The 16,962-nt window shown below is 32.6% G+C and overlaps 1 non-coding gene across 1 annotated transcript; it reads left to right on the top strand.

Moving 5' to 3' along the window:
- The first annotated feature begins 4,204 nt into the window (after positions 1–4,204).
- Positions 4,205–4,311, top strand: LOC138382040 (U6 spliceosomal RNA). The gene has a single exon (XR_011233217.1). It is a non-coding gene; the product is annotated as a U6 spliceosomal RNA (small nuclear RNA).
- Positions 4,312–16,962: the final 12,651 nt, after the last annotated feature.

The following is a 16,962-nucleotide window of genomic DNA, read 5'->3' on the forward strand; positions in this document are numbered from 1 at the left end:
CAAAGCCATCAGTGAACCAGACAAGTTTGAGAACCACAGAAGTCAGGTAAGATGAGAGGAGGACAGGAAAGGCAACCAGTGGTATTTAAGGGGTAGGCAGAGAAAGATGAGTGTAGGGAGGAGAATTGCTGGAGCAGGTAGGAAATTAGATAAATAAAATAGTAGAAGCTCAGGGAGGAGGGGATTTTGAGATGAATATGCTACAGAGAAGTAAATGGAACTAGAAGTTTTTCATTCAATTTGCTAACTAAGACATTTTTAAAATATTCTCTGAAAAAACAGTCTTCTACAATGGTATGGCAAAAGTCAGATTAAAGTGGCTTGGCATGTGAAAAGGAGAGGCAGAAAAGAGAGAAAGAGAGAAAATGAAGACCAGAATTATAAAGTGATTTAGGCTAAAACTATAATATTGCCAACCATGTTGTTTAACATAAATTTTGATTAGTTATTTTATTTTGGCAAAGTAATACTTAAAAGGCCATTTACTCTTTTTTTAAAGGTCATTTACTCTTATGCAAATAATTATATTTAATTATTTTTGAGCTCATTCTTCTTTCATTTAGTGTTGCCAAAGATAAGGATGTACTTATTATGTCTCACTAAACAATTTTATAGCTATGTTTCTCAGCTTTGTAGCCCTGTGTCTACTGACAGTATGAGTTAATTTTAATAATTCAAATGACCATTTTTAATCACTGGAAATAGATCCTTCAATACATGTTTATGTTATCAATAGTGTCTAAACTATTTCTTTATCTCTAAACAGCTTAGGAATAGTCACTGAAATATAATTTTATCTTAATTATCCATTTAGAAAATATAAATTTCTCTGAGTAATTATGGAACATTTCTGGACCTATAGCCAGTAATTTTACTTAAAATTTTTTAATCTCAATCTATTTAGCAGTGTAGACAAGGTTGCCTTAAAGACCTTTTTTTTCTGATTATATAATATCAAATTAGATCTTTTAAAATTACTAGCACAATGATTTTCTCCACCTTTATTCTTCCTATCCATTATTTATGCAGTATAATTGGGGTACATGATATCTGATCATTTACAATCTAAATTGCATTATAGCCATGGTTAAATCATGTATTTAAATTCTGATCCAATAATACTGAATACTAATTCCTTGAGTTTTCCATGGGGATGAGAGGTTAGATTTCAATGCATGGGCAATTCATAATGGCTACGCTTCAGATCTGATCTCTGAGGAATTTCTCAATTCCTGACTGTGGTTCACACATCACTTATGACAGAAATAAATGTGATTACAGATTGTCTTTTAAATATTACGTGGTACTCGCTTTTGAGAATACTATTTAATGTACCAATACGTAACATACGCACATACACACACAATATTTTAATATGTTTATGCATGTGTGTGAATGTGTGCATGTGTGCACCTGTAGAGAGAGAGCATTGTCTAATTGGAAAAGAGTTTCTCAGTTGTTTGATCAAGAATCTTACAAGTTTTTGAAATTGAAGCTTTTTTTTTTCAATAATTAGCAGTACTTCGACAATGCTATTATAATACAGGCAATGTTAATCATATTTTGGAAGCTTCCTCTCTGGAAAGCACTACACTAAGAAATGCATATATTATATTAGCTAGTATTCAACTTCTCCAGTACGACAGAGACCTAAATAACAGTGATTTAGGCAAGATAGGTGTTTCCCTGTCTCCCATATAGCTCATGAGTAAGTGTCTTACATTCTTAATATTCAAAGTGTGATCCCTGGATCAGCAATGTAAGCATTTTCTTGGAACTTGTTGGAAATGCAGTATCTCAGTTCTCACCACGATCTTTTGAATCAAAAATCTGAATTTCCACAAGATATTCAGGTAATTTATATGCATATTAGAGGTTAAGAAGACTCAACTTAACCTAATACTCTGGATGGATGTGGTATCTCCATCAAGACAGGGGTGCAAGTTCCTATCTTGTTGCTTCTGTTCCCAATCCAGAGTTTCTGCTTTTTGATCCAATATCTACATTCCCTATAAGCCAAAAAGAGGACAAGAGAAGGGCGGGGGCACTCTACTTTTTGTTATGCCAGACCTAAGCTTTATACATTGCAACTATAGCTATTCCACTGAAAAGAGCACAGTAGCATGGCCACGTGTAACTGCAAGGGGGGCTTTGACTAGGTGCCCACGTGGCTAGTTAAGTCTGGACATTTTATTACTTAGTTAGGACGATATGACATTTGTTGAAAAACAAGAAGGTTCTGCCAATCCTATGCTATCTGATTAGTCCTCACAAAAGGAATTGTGACATTCATAGATGGAAGAGCTGAAAGTCAGAGATAAGTCATTTACAGAAGGTCACTCTACTTTTTTTTTTGTTTCAGCATATTATGGCGGTACAAAAGTTTAGGTTACGTATATTGCCCTTTCCCCCCGCCCCTGAGTCAGAGCTTCAGGAGCGTCCATTCCCTAGACGGTGCACATCACACTCATTATGTATGTATACATGCATCCCCTCCCCCCACATCTGCCCGACACATGATTAATGTTATTCCTAAATGTGCTCTTCTTCTATGTTATATTAATAGTCTGCCTGTTTCCAAAATTCATACTATTTACCACTACATTATACATATTATTTGTACTAGGCCTAGGATAAGTTCCACAATGCAAACTGATTGTATCAGATATCATTTTCAAAGTGGTATTAATTAGTAGCCTAGTTCATATGCTTCATTAGAATTATGAAACTGCTCCCATAATAACCAGAATTAAACTTTTAGATTAAGAAATTTGGTAATCAAACAAGGTATCAGTACATAATATCAGTACATAACTGTTTTTAAATAGTAAATGACTCATTATTATTACGAATTTTTAAAATGTATTAAGACTATGCAAACTGAAAATTACGTATACTTGAAAATATGAGGCTAAAAGGAATGATGCAATCTAATGGTTTAAACCACAGACCCAGATTTTTATAGGGTATCTCTTCATATCTGAAATGACAGATTTCAAGATTCCTAGGATGTTCATATTGTGAGTAGAAAGGAAAATTTAAAATAAGATCTAGCAACTTCCATCACCTAAAATCATTTGTACTTAATATCGTGAAGCACAACGCTTGTTCAAATTATGGCCTAATTACCTTTTAAAACACTACGTAAGGACCTGAAATAATAATAAGATACTAGTATGATAAGGTTAGTAAGATAAATGAACATTTACTGGATATTTGCTATTTTCCCAGCACCGCGCTGAACAATAAATTAATCCTCACATTATTCCTCTGTAGTAGAAAGGAAAAGAAAACTAGCAAGATTAACTGAATTGCCCGTGGTTGCACCACTAGGAGGGAGGGATAGACTGACATTGAACCCAGGTTGCCTGATTCTTAGCAATGACATTGTGGGAGTCTGGCCTCTTCCAAACGCAAAGGAGAGGAACCTAATTCAAACATGCCTAATTAAACAACAAAAATGAGATTTAAGGAATTATAGAACTAGAAAAGATAGGGGTGGATTCAGAACTCACTAAACATCATCAACATGCTTTTTTCCCTTTGCCCTTTCTCAGCTGTTTCACTCTCACTTGGCAGACTGCGTTTTTTGCACACAGCCAAGGATGCCCACAGAAAGTCCAAGTTTGTATCAGCTGACTTACCAAACTTCAAAGCAAGATTTTTTTTTCCCTGGAGTCATATTCTAGGTAAGTTTTAAAATATTCCCCAGGGAATATCATAGGGGGATTTTCAGTTTGTTGGTTTAATCATATGTCAACTCTTGAGGCCAAAAGGATGAGACTGTACCCACCAGAGTCATGTAGAATGAGAAACAGGTATTAGTAGCCTCTAAAAACACAGAAGATTCTGTTTCTGCTACTTGATACTGGCATTTACTCTTAATTTTCTATTAAAAATATCAAACAGCACATTTACCTCCATTTAATATTAAAAATGTTTGAGATTTTCATTATCATAAGACCTCCCAAAGATTAAAAAATGATCTTTTCCCTTTTAAATATTCTAGCTGCATAGGACACAAAATGCTTTATAGATAACGTATATGAACTAGCCACTGTGAGATAACACACACACACCCACAAAAGGCCTTTGGAGATTTACAAATTGTCTACATTGTGTGAATGCATTTAAACTCAACAAATTTTAAAAGTGCTAGCCAGTTTGCAACCCATTCTATACGGTTACTTAAAAAAGGCTTTCAGTGCTGGCTTCCGCAGCACATATACTAAAATTGGAATGATACAGAGAAGATTAGCATGGCCCCTGTGCAAGGATGACACGCAAATTCGTGAAACGTTCCATATTTTTACAATCGCAAAGATGTGGAAACAACCCAAATGCCTATCGATTCATGAATGGATTAGCAAAATGCGGTGTATGTATACCATGGAATATTACTCAGCTATTAGAAATAATGGCGATATGGCATCTCTTTGGTTCTCCTGGAGAGAGCTGGAACCCATTCTATTAAGTGAAGTATCCCAAGAATGGAAAAATAAGCACCACATGTACTCACCAGAAAACTGGTTTCCCTGAGTGCACATTTGGGAATAACACCAATTGGGTATTGGACAGAGGCCGGGGCTGGGTGGAAGGGATGGGTGTATACCTACTTGATGAGTGCGATGCGCACTGCCTGGGGAATAGACATGCTTGAAGTTCTGACTGGAGGGGATGGGGTGGGGGGAGGGGCGGGGTGCACACCTACATGATGAGTGTGATGTGCACTGTCTAGGGAATGGACACACTTGAAGCTCAGACTCGGGGGGATGGGGAGGCATGGGCAATGTATATAGCCTGATCTTTTGTACCCCCATAATGAGCTGAAAAACAAACAAAAAATAAAAATAAAATTAAAAAAAAAAAAAGGCTTTCAGCCAATAAATTTACAAGCCCATTTTTCCAAGTATAATTTTTATTTTCACACTAAATATTTTTGTTTCACTTTTTCCATCCAATTTATATTCTTTATTTCATTTCAGTAAATATCATCCATTAGATAAAAATAACCTCCTGTTTATAGAAATCATTGCTACAGGGACAAAATCTACTTTTTACCTTTTAGAAAAACATAAATAATTGCTCTGAGACAATTAATCAAGATGTGAGGGCACTTAGAAATGGGTTTTGGTTTTCCTGAAACTAAACAGCAAAGCTTTTATCTGTATCTCTGACGTTCTAAACTCATGTTTCTCAATCTCTGTTTGCCATGTTCTCTTTTGAAAAACAAAAATCTTAGGTCATACTTCTAGGGAGACTGATACTCCACCCAAAATACATACCCTCTTGTGGCAAGAGATATATGCCATCTATATTGTTTTCACTTAAAATAAGTTTTTTTTAATGTTTATGTTATTATTTATATTACAACCATATTCATTATTCAAATAAAAAATTATAATCAGAAGTTTTAAAATAGACACATACCACTCAACAATTATGATATGGTCTCTAAAGAGATATAACCATCCTCTTTTTTAAAAAACATCAATGGAAATTGTATACTAAAGTAAAATGATCCTTAAGACAAAGCAAACTTTTAGAGGAATCAATATATGAAATGTGTTGAAGCTGCCCAAATATCACAATAACAATCTTTTAAATAACTACATTAAATAAGTGACCGCTTCTTAAAGCAGAAACTATGGCAAATTGAGACTGAATTGCTAAAAATAACAAAACTCATTCGCATAAAAAAAGAATAAGACAAAAAAATATAGGGGCTGTTTCTATTTGCAGAAGAATCAGAGTAAAAAAGTATGGATCTCATTCTGTAAGACATGCATATTTTGAATGTATATTTTTTAGACTTGAAAATCAAAAACTTAATTGTAATTATTTTGAAAAGTTGTGATAAAGGGTGATTTTGTTTTATTATATTTTCATTTCTGATATTTTTAAATTGTCTTTCAAGAATGTATATAAGGTTTATATCTTGAAGAAATTATTAAAACAATAATATAAAAAGGAATAGTAACTTGCTAATAATTACTTATCAGAAATATTAATACTACTTACTAGTAATTAATAATTAGTAAAATATTACCTTTTATTTTATAGCTATTGTAGATATATATAATTAATGACCACATCCAATTACAATAACTATTTACTCAGACACTATTTTAAAGTAATCTTGAGGTGAGAAATATCTCATATCAATTTTTAATATTCTATTACAGGCTTTGCTTTTCACATCTTTGGACAGCTAAATATAGTTAATATTTAGGTACTTTATGTGAATTCAATTGAAACATCTTTTCAGATAACTTGAAATTAAAATTTATTTATATTTTTTCTCACTTTTGTTTTTTCAGATTTTTGTTTTAACAGATTTCTTCTATTATGAATTTCTTGTAGTTTTATCTAATTGTATTTACTTTAGAGAATTAGGTTGTGACAGACACTTCTCTGATTCTTGAATCATGCCTAGTTTTCTTCAATTTATGTTCTTTAATGACCACCTCACATATTTCTATTTTAGCTTTCAGAAACGTTTAAATTTATTGTGGATTGTTTTTTGAATATTACCGCTTTTTTATTGCATTTGTTTTATACAATTTCTTATTTATACTCTCATACTTTTATTAATTCAAGTACATTTACCTGCAATAACATGCACAGATCCTAAATGTGCAGTTCCATGGGTTTTGACAAATGTGTATAACTATGTAGTCACAACTCCTGCTAAAGTATAGAACATGTGAGTGGCCTGAGAAAGTTTCCTGTGTTGTTTTCCAGAAGTCCTCAGCTCCCACCAGAGTCAATAATTGTTCTGATTTCTGTCAACATCATTTGTTTTGCTTATTCTTTAAATCTATGTAAATGAAATCATAGAGACTTGTAGTTTGTCTGACTTTAACAAGATTTTCGTATTGTACATTGTTTTCCACCTTTTAAATTTATTCTAGATTAGTTTTTATATTTAATATGAGTCCCTCTTTAGAAATATTGGACCTGCTTTTTTTTTATCTAGTTTGACACAATCTGTTTTTAGTTGGATTGTTTCATTAATTCACATTTAATATAACTGTTAATGCAATTGGATATAAGTCCACTGTCCTGATATTTGTTTTCCATTTGTCCTATGTGTTATTAATATTTCTTCTCTTATTCTTCCTTTCTTGACTTTTAGATTCTTTTATATTTGCCCACATTTTATATTTAATAGATTCTTTTATATTTACCCACATATTTTTAATTTTTGATGCTACTGTTTCCTTCATGTGGTCCTCAATTTCCATGTGGTACCACTCCCCTTCAGCCTGAAGAACTTTTCCTACTATGGTATTTCTTATATTACATGTCTACTTGCAATAAATTCACTCAATATTTTTGTAGACTAAAAATTTAAGGGTTGATTGTTTTCTTCTTTCAATATTTTAAACCATGTTATTTGGTTGTCTCTGGTCTCTCTTTTTTCAGAGGAGAAGTCAGCCTTCATTTTAACCATTTTTCCTCAGTATATAATGTATATTTTCTTTCTGGCTGTCTTTAATATAGTCTCTCTATTTTTGGTTGTCAATACTTTGAGTGTGATGTGCTTTGGTATACTTTTATTCGTGTTTATCCTGTTAGTATTCTCTGAGCCTCTTGGAAATAGGGGACGGTATTATTAAATTTGAAAAAATAAAAGACCCAATATTCCTTCCTCATTCCTACTCTCCTTTCCTTCTGGAGCTCCAATCATACTAACACACTCGATACTGTTCCATAGGTCATTCAGATTCTGTTGAATTTGTTCAATTATTGCTCTATGTTCTTCATATTGTATGTTTTATGACCTGTTTTCAAGTTCACTGAGTCTTTTTTCTTGTTTTTTTTTTTTTTTTTTTTGGTGACAGAGTTTCACTCTGCCGCCCTGGGTAGAGTGCAGTGACGTCATCATAACTCACGGCAACGTCAAACTCCTGTGCTCAAGTGATCCTCCTGCCTCAGCCTCCCAGGTAGCTAGGAGCTGGGACTACAAGCACACACCACCACACCTGGCTAATTTTTCCATTTTTAGTAGAGACGGGGTCTCACACTTGCTCAGGCTGGTCTCAAACTCCTGAACTCAAGCAATCCTCCTGCCTCTGCCTCCCAGAGTGCTAGGATTAAAGGTGTGAGCCACCACACCCAGCCAAGTCTTCTTCTTAAGTTAAAAAAACTTACACTAAGGCTATCCAATAAATTTTTAAATTTTAGATATTTTATTATTTTTACTTTTAGGATTTTCATTTGATTCTTTTTTTAGAGCTTTCATATCTTTCCTAAAATTTCCTATTTTTTTACCAACTGTATATACATATTTATCTGCAAATTCTTAATATAAGACTTATTTTAAAATCCTTATGAATTCCAATATCTGATCTTCTGGGAGTTTACTTCTACTAACTGTTTTTATTTTCTGATTATTTATTGAATAATCTTGGTTATTTAATCTTGAATAATCTTTATTATTTCTTAAACAATAAAATAAATACATGGGTCATGTGTTATTGATCATTCTCATAACCAGCAAATTTTAATTATATACCTTATATCATGGATGATGCATTGTAAGACTCTCTCTTTTATTTTCTTCCTGTGAAGAGTGTTGAGGTATTTTCCCAGTAATCAATTAAATCACTGGGCATCTTCTTGATACTTTCTTAGGGTAGTTCTATTTTGGTTTTGTCCTTAGTCTAATAGATTAGCCCTTAGTCATGGACATGATCCTTAATCCCCTGACACGGTGCTTCTGGGGGTTTAATTGAGATCCTAAGGTTTTGGCCAAGTCACTAACTTGTCAGGACTTGTACTTCAGATGATCTCTACAGCAGAGGGAATTTGCTAAAATTTCTGCCCTGCTCCTTTCCTCTTCTAGCTATTGCTTTAATTGTTGTGCTTGTACAGTTTAGGAGATTACCATTATCAAATAGTAATCTCTATGTAAATTTTGAAGATTTCTTCTCTGTGACTTACTTTTCTGGGCTTTCACTTCTCAGTTTCGAGCCATTCCAAACTTCAAATTCTAATTCTTCTGCACAGTAAGACTGCTACTTTCTACTTGAGCTCTATTCACTCCCACCTTGGGGTGGGAGTACCTTTAGGGGAAGCCAATTAAATATGAGTCTCCCCTAGTGTTCTTTCCTTTCAATAGTTGTTCATCTCCAGTTTCTGCCTGGGTTCAAACATTCACTGGTTAAATTTTGTATAGTTAATAATTCTTGTTGGCAGGAGAATTAGTCCAATCAATGCTACTGTGTCATTACTTGAAGCAAAATGTACAATTCCTTTATAAAATATATTCTTCCCTAAAAAAATTATCAGTAAGATGTCACAAATGTTTGTTGCTAGAACTACTTCTTATTTTGGAATGACAAGTCTGGAGAAACTAAAATCCTGGATTTTTTTTTAGTGTTAATGTTCATGGTACTTTGGTTTAGAATATTAATGGACTTTTCTATTATTTTTTGAGGAATATGTTTGCTATATCAGAGATATATGAGAAAAAATACTTTAAATAAATGCCATATATTTATGTAGGATTGAATTGCCCATGTGTAGGAAAATTATTTCCAGCTATAATAACTCATTTGCTATTTTTTTCGGTATTTAATTTCTAAGAAGTTAATATAGTATGTGCTTAAAGATGGAACATATGGCATAATAAAATGTATATGACCCTTAGAATCAGATTGATCTAAATTTTTGTCACAGATTTACCTTTATGAGCTCCATAACACTAAATATTTTTAAGTTGCTTGAGTTTCAAGTAGTTTATCTATAGAAACAGGGATAATGCCTACCTTATATTACATAAGATTAACATGAATGAGCATTGGTAATATAAAATAGACACTAAAATAATTACAATTATCATTTTTATAGTTAAACTCTTTGATATATAAACATATGTATTGCATATATAGAAATATAAATGTATATTGACTATAAAGTGACATTAATATTATAGCCTCTAGGCATTTACATGCACATATATCCACTTATTTACCTTGATTCTCATTCTTTATCACATCCAAAGCATTGGAATAATGTTACTTAAAATAATCTCTAAAGTGCATCATCAGAACTATATAGTGACCAAAATATAGGACACTTTATCTCTTGGCTTCTGTATGAATTTTGAAAACCACATTCTTACTTATATATCATTTTGTGTCAACAACACCCATTTGTAAACAGAAGAGCTGAATAATAATTTTAATGCAGTTCTTAAATGTGTAATTTAAAGGAGGTAGCTAAGCATGACATTATTTTTTCTTAAACATTAAAGACTACTCTGGGAAAGAGGAGCAGATTGCTTAACTTTTTTCTTCTCAGTTTTATTTGGACTCAGTCTATTAAAAAGTCTGTTAGTCTATTAAAAGCATGTTTGGCTATGAAGTTGATTATTGTCACTTAAATTATTTTACTTCAAAAGCAAAAGTTTATAAAGATTATAAATAAAAACTTCTTAAAGGACTTTATATATATATATATATAAAAAACATATATATATGTTTTTTGAGATTCCTGTTCTCATTAATTCTATAATCTTCTGCCTGCATATTGCTAAATTAACCATTCAAGCATTCAAGTATGGCCCCAGAATAATATCAAATAAATTAAAAGTAAAATATTCAAACTGACAAACATTTATATTTGGAATAAGCAGCTCTAATGATAGACAAGCAAATTTATTTTATTCTTCTGTTTGGGAATTTTGATCTGCCTGTACATTTCAGAGAGCCATAGATTACATGTGACTCTCATCAAGGAAAATTACCTATGAGAACATTGACAACATAGTAGGAACTGGACAAATAACTTGCTAACTCACTAACATTTGACTGATAGTTTTCACTTTGATGTCAATGATTGTTTCGATTCATCATGATCATTCTATCAACACTTTGCAATTATTGCCAAGGTAACCTGTGATTCCCAAGGCCTTTGCTTTTGTCACTCTCCGTCTTTATTGATCTTGACGTTCCCCAATGATGTGAATTTTCATTTACTTGACATTTGTATGTTGTTCTTCCCAAGAAAATATACACCTTTTTTTAATTTAAGAGGCATAGCACAATGCACTGGTATAAAAGTACTACCTGAGTTCAAACTCATTTTGCCAAACATTCTGTAGATAAAAAATCTCAAGTTTTTGGCATTGATATGGCAAGACTTTTAGTTCTATATGAAGCAAGGACATCAATGTAATGATACAGAAGCTCCAGAGAACCAAAATAGAAATGAAAACAAACTCTACAATAAGAAGCCCAGAGGCCTATAGCAAATGTAGCTAAATTATTTCTATATAAAGTACTTTCTTTACAATTCACCAGAAATACATCTATTGAGTTATCCTGAAGCTTTTCAAAATTGAATTCTTCCATTGTCTATGGAGAGGAAAAAAATGGAATCTGGCAGGATAGCTTCCATGGGGCCATACTTCCATCTTCCATTTTAAGAAATCTTATCAGGGCTTCTCCCATTGTATCCACAATTCTATATGCATGATTACATGTGTATTTTTTAAGAATTCATTTTTGTGGCTTTTATTAGATTCTGAATAAAGGTTTTCAGACCTGAAGAAAATGTTATTTATGATGTAAAATTAGAGAAGTGTCTGCAAAGACTTAACACTTACAATTAACTTCTTGCAAAGGAGTACTTAGAGAAAATTATTACAAAATCTTGGCTTACTTATTAGTAAATATTATTCTAATGTTAAGTGAGAGAACCTTAATTTCTGAACTTTAAATTAATTAGACTTTTTAAATATTAAAAACATTTGTCTGGCAAATAAAACAATCAAGAAAGTGAAACAAAGCTATAGAATGAGAGAAAATATTTTCCAATCCTTTATCTGACAAGGGACTAGTACCCGGAATATGTAAAACATACTTTCAACTCAACAAAAGAAGACAAGTAACCCAATTAAAAATGGGCAAAGAATTTGAATTCACATTTTTTATAACAAAGGTATGCAAATGATCAATAAATACATGAAAGGATACTTAACATCATCAGTGATTGTGAAATACAAATCAGAACCATGAGATACCATTTCACACATTTTAAAATGGATAAAATAAAAAAGACAGAAAATAACAAGTGTTTAAAAGGATGGGGCAAAATTGAAACCCTCATACAATTGTTGGTAGGAATTCAAAATGGTGCTGCTGTTTTGCAAAATAGTTTTGCAGCCCATCAAAATGTTAAACACAAACTTTCCATACCCAGCAATTCTACTCTTAGATATATGCCCAAGACACATGAAAACATATGTCTGTGCAAAACTTTTGCATAAATGTTCATAGCAGCATTGTTCATATTAGCCAGAAAGAGGAGATAACCCACATGTTCTTCAACTGGTGAATAAAGTCTATGTGGTATATTAATACAATGGAATATTATTCAGTAATAAAAAGAAAGAAGTACTGATACATGTTACAATATAGATGAAACTTGAAAGCACTATGCTAAGTGACAGAAGAAAATCACAAAAAACTACACATTATATGCTTCCCTTTATGTGAAATATCTAAAATTAAAAAAATATCCAAGGAAAGAAAGTAGATCAGTTGTTTCCAAGGACCTGAGAGATGATGAAGGCACAGAGGAAGGTAGAGAAGAGTGGAAATGGAGAATGACTCCTTCTGCATATGGAGTTTCCTTTTAAGGTGATGAAAATCTTCTAAAATGAGATTGTGGGGATGGCTGCACAACTCTGTGAATATACTAAAAGCCACTGAACTGTACACTTAAAATAGATGAATTTTTATGGTGTGTGGTATGTACCTTAATGAAGTTGTAAAGAAAAATTTAAAAGACAAGCCATAATATTTGTTTATTAGATTTTAATATGTTTGAACAATAATAAAACTGAAGTTTTGTTTGTTTTAATGTTGGTAAGATGTTTTATTATTTAAATATCGTTGTCTAATTCAAATGAAGTGCAAACTTTACCCTATTTCCTACCTAACTCGCATCTGCTTTTAGGTTATATTATTTCCTACTCCTGTCCATAAGCAGAGTTTAATTTAATTTTAATTGTGGATTAGAATATTTCTTGCATTTTGTCTTCATTATTTTTTAAAAGATAATGACATTCAGGCTTGGTGGTAATTCAAAGTATTTCTCAAGTACAAATCATTAGTGCTATTTGTGTATGAGTAAATCCAATAATGATTCCTCTCAAACAAAATTTTTTTTATCAAAAGTAAAGACAAAACTATGCATTACAGAATGCTTAAATGCTTTAAGAACAAAAGATATAGAAACTATTATTTAAAAAGATGAGCTTAGCAGAAAGTAAATCATAATCAAAAAGAAAGACAATAAAAGCCACTTCTATCTTTTACTGACTATTTTTCTTTTGGTGGGGGTGAATCAAGATAGTCTGGGCTCATATGGCCTATGCCATATTATATTCTTCTTATACCTAAAATCTCAAAATTACTCACAGACAGCAAGACTGCTTTGCTCTGATAAAATTTCAATGCTGACATGTTTCAGTGTCTTTTCAAGCACTGAATCATAACCACAACTTCCTTAAAAATACAAGCTTGCATTATTATATAAAGAATTTTGCAGTGAAAAGATGAAAAGAAGGTTTTTTAAAAAAATTTCAGTATAAATGTAAGTTTTACATTTTATATTTTAATGTTGGTATTAGTTTAGAATTTATGCTTAGGGTGGTGTATAATAGTATTTATGCATCCTCTAAAAGTCTTAATTTAGCACTGGAGGGTAGGAGGAGGGGCTGATAGTAAATGAGCCTTCTGAAAGTTCCTTCAAAATAGTATTCATTGAGTACCTACTATGTGTAAGATCCTAGTGACATAGCAGTGAATAAAGCAGCTGTCTTTCTAGAAAATTTTTACAAGAACATAAGTTTCAAGAACCTGGAACTCCTGTCATTGTTATTATATCTTTGCCCAGCTCCAATGAAACTTGAATTTCCCAAGCATACTTGCTTTATGAGGCAATTAAGAGTGGAACTGCATGGCCTAGCAGAATTCCTACATAACTCAAAATATTCCTGACAAGATTGTTGTTGTAATCTGTGGACTCAACACTAAACACAAAAACTCAACTCTTTAATAAAAGTCATTCTTACTACTGGGTATTTACCCAAAGGAAGAAGTCATTTTATCAAAAAGACACCTTCACTCGAATGTTTATTGCAGCACAATTCACAATTGCAAAAATGCGGAAATAATCCAAATATACATCAATTCATGAGTGGATTAAGAAAATATGGTATATGTATGCATGGAGTATGACCCAGCCATAAAAAAGGATGACTTAATGCTTTTTGCAACAATTTGGATGGAACTGGAGACCATAATCCTAAGTGAAATATTTAAAGACTAGAAAAACAAACACCACCATGTACTCACTATTAAATTGGAACTAACTGATAAGAACACATGTGCACAGAGGAAAGTAAAATTCAATGGAAATCAAGCAGAGGGGAAGGGGGAGGAGGGGATGAGTGAAAACCTACCTAATGGGTACAATGAGCATTATCTGGGTAATGGGCACACTTTTAATTCTTACTCAAACATTACAAAAGTGAGCAGTATAACCAAAAACAATTGTGCTCCTGTAATACTTTGAAATTAAAAACCCTCAACACTTAATCATATAGATTCAATAATCACTCTTTTCCCACTCACTATGAGATGTTTCAACAGGTCTCTAAATCACTATATGCTCTTGCCTGGGTAAGAATATTTGAAAAAGGAAAATTTTTATTATTTTATTCCAAAAGTAATTTAAAAATAGTTTCTTTAGTTTTAACTACAAATGGGAAAAATAACCTTGATATGCTGGATAGTCTCCTGTCAATTGAGCATCATCCTCAGCCTCTTCAAAGGCAGAAACTTCATTTCCCAGAATCCCCTTCCCTGTAGAGTTCCAGGTTAGAATATGTGAGTAAAAGACACTCAAGATTTAGAAGGCAGAAGAAGAGGCCATTATTTTCCACAGTCAGCTGCAGAAAGATGGGTAGGCATAAAAGCTGCTTCCTGATGAACTTCTTGAGGAGTTCCTGCATCTGTGTTATAGACTGATATAGCTGGTACAAGGGTGGACTCTCTATGAAGCTAATGCAGTTTAAATTGCAGGGCTCCTGGACTCTTTCTAAGACTCTGGAAGTGGCCCTAGCAATTTTGTATTTTTAATGTTTTTTTTTTTTTTTGGAAAGGTGCTCTCTAAATTGTAAGCTTTAAATGTCACAAAACCTATATCTAGCCCTGAAAGGTTGAGCGCTTCCCAGAGATCTTGTGACTCCAGCAGCTTCAGGAGAACTCCTGAGAACCCACTGGCTTGGTGACTGGACTCTGAGATCTTCAGTGGAGCCTCTCAGACTTTCCTTCATCAGCCTTTCCAACAGTTGTAGAAGCTTTCATGTCCCTCATGCTAGGAATAGAAGTGGCTTTTGTTTTTATGACCAAATAAGCAATTTTTTAAAATGATTGTTGTCAGCAAGTAGATTGTAATTATTCTTTTGTGTCAATATCAAATTTAAGAAATAGTAATATTTTCTTTCAATAGAAATGATAGTAAAAAAAAATTTAACATCACATCAAAAAAAAAAATCGTAGAGCAAGTTCCATCTTGATCAACATTGGAAAATGATGAAAAAACTCTTACAGACATTGACCTAGTCAAAGAATTTATGATGAAGACCCCAAAGGCAATCACAGAAACAACAAAAATAAATAAATGGGACCTGATCAAATTAAAAAGCTTCTGCACAACGAAGGAAACAATTATTAGGGCAAATAGAAGACCTACAGAATTGGAGAAAATGTTTGCATGCTGCACATCCAATAAAGGGCTAACAACAAGAATCTACAAAGAACTCAAGCAAATCAGCAAGAAAACATCAAACAACCCCATTAAAAAGTGGGCAAAAGACACAAACAGAAACTTTTCAAAAGACAATAGACTAATGGCCAACAAACATGAAAAAATGCTCAATATCTCTAATCATCTGGGAAATGAAAATCAAAACCACAATGAGATATCACTTAACTCCAGTGATAATGGCTTTTATCAAAAAGTCCCAAAACAATAAAAGTTGGCATGGATGTGGAGAGATAAGAACACTCATACACTGCTTGTGGGACTGCAAACTAGTACAACCTCTATGGAGAGTAGTATGGAGATACTTCAAAGAGCTAAAAGTAGAGCTACCATTTGATCCAGCAATCCCACTACTGGGCATTTACCCAAAGGAAAAAAAGACATTCTATAATAAAGATATCTGTACTAGAATGTTTACAGCAGCACAATTCACAATTGCAAAGATGTGGAAACAACCCAAGTGCCCATCAATACATGAGTGGATTAATAAAATGTGGCATATGTATCCCATGGAGTACTACTCAGACATAAAAAATGGTGAACTAATACCTCTGTGTTAACCTGGATGGAACTGGAGACCATTCTTCTAAGTGAAGTATCACAAGAATGGAAAAACAAACACCATATGTACTTACCATTAAATTGGAATGAATCAATCAGCACTTATGGAAATAACATTTACATTCACATTGCACATATGGAAATAACATTCATTGGAAATCAACCGGGTGGAGAGGAGAGGACAAGTAAATTCACACCTAATGGGTAAAATGCACACTATCTGGGGGATGGGCACACTTTGGCTCAAATTGTACAAAAGCAATTTATGTAACCAAATTTTTGTACCCTTATAATGTTCTAAAATAAATAATTTTAAAAGTACTATTTTAATATATTGTATATTTATATGTTATATATGGTATATTTATGCCACAGTTGAATGTTAAGAAAAGAAATTGTGGAGAATGAAGAAAAAGAAAATCAAAATAAGTATGTACATAATAAATTCACAATCTCGGACCATTCTTGAGATAATAGAGGATTAAATGAAATGGACTTTTCCTTGAGAATTTATAGTCTAACAGAGTTATAGAATAAATGTAATCAGTGCTT

The sequence above is a fragment of the Eulemur rufifrons genome, chromosome 3 (genome assembly GCF_041146395.1).
Source record: "Eulemur rufifrons isolate Redbay chromosome 3, OSU_ERuf_1, whole genome shotgun sequence".
In the NCBI taxonomy this organism is placed as follows: domain Eukaryota; kingdom Metazoa; phylum Chordata; class Mammalia; order Primates; family Lemuridae; genus Eulemur; species Eulemur rufifrons.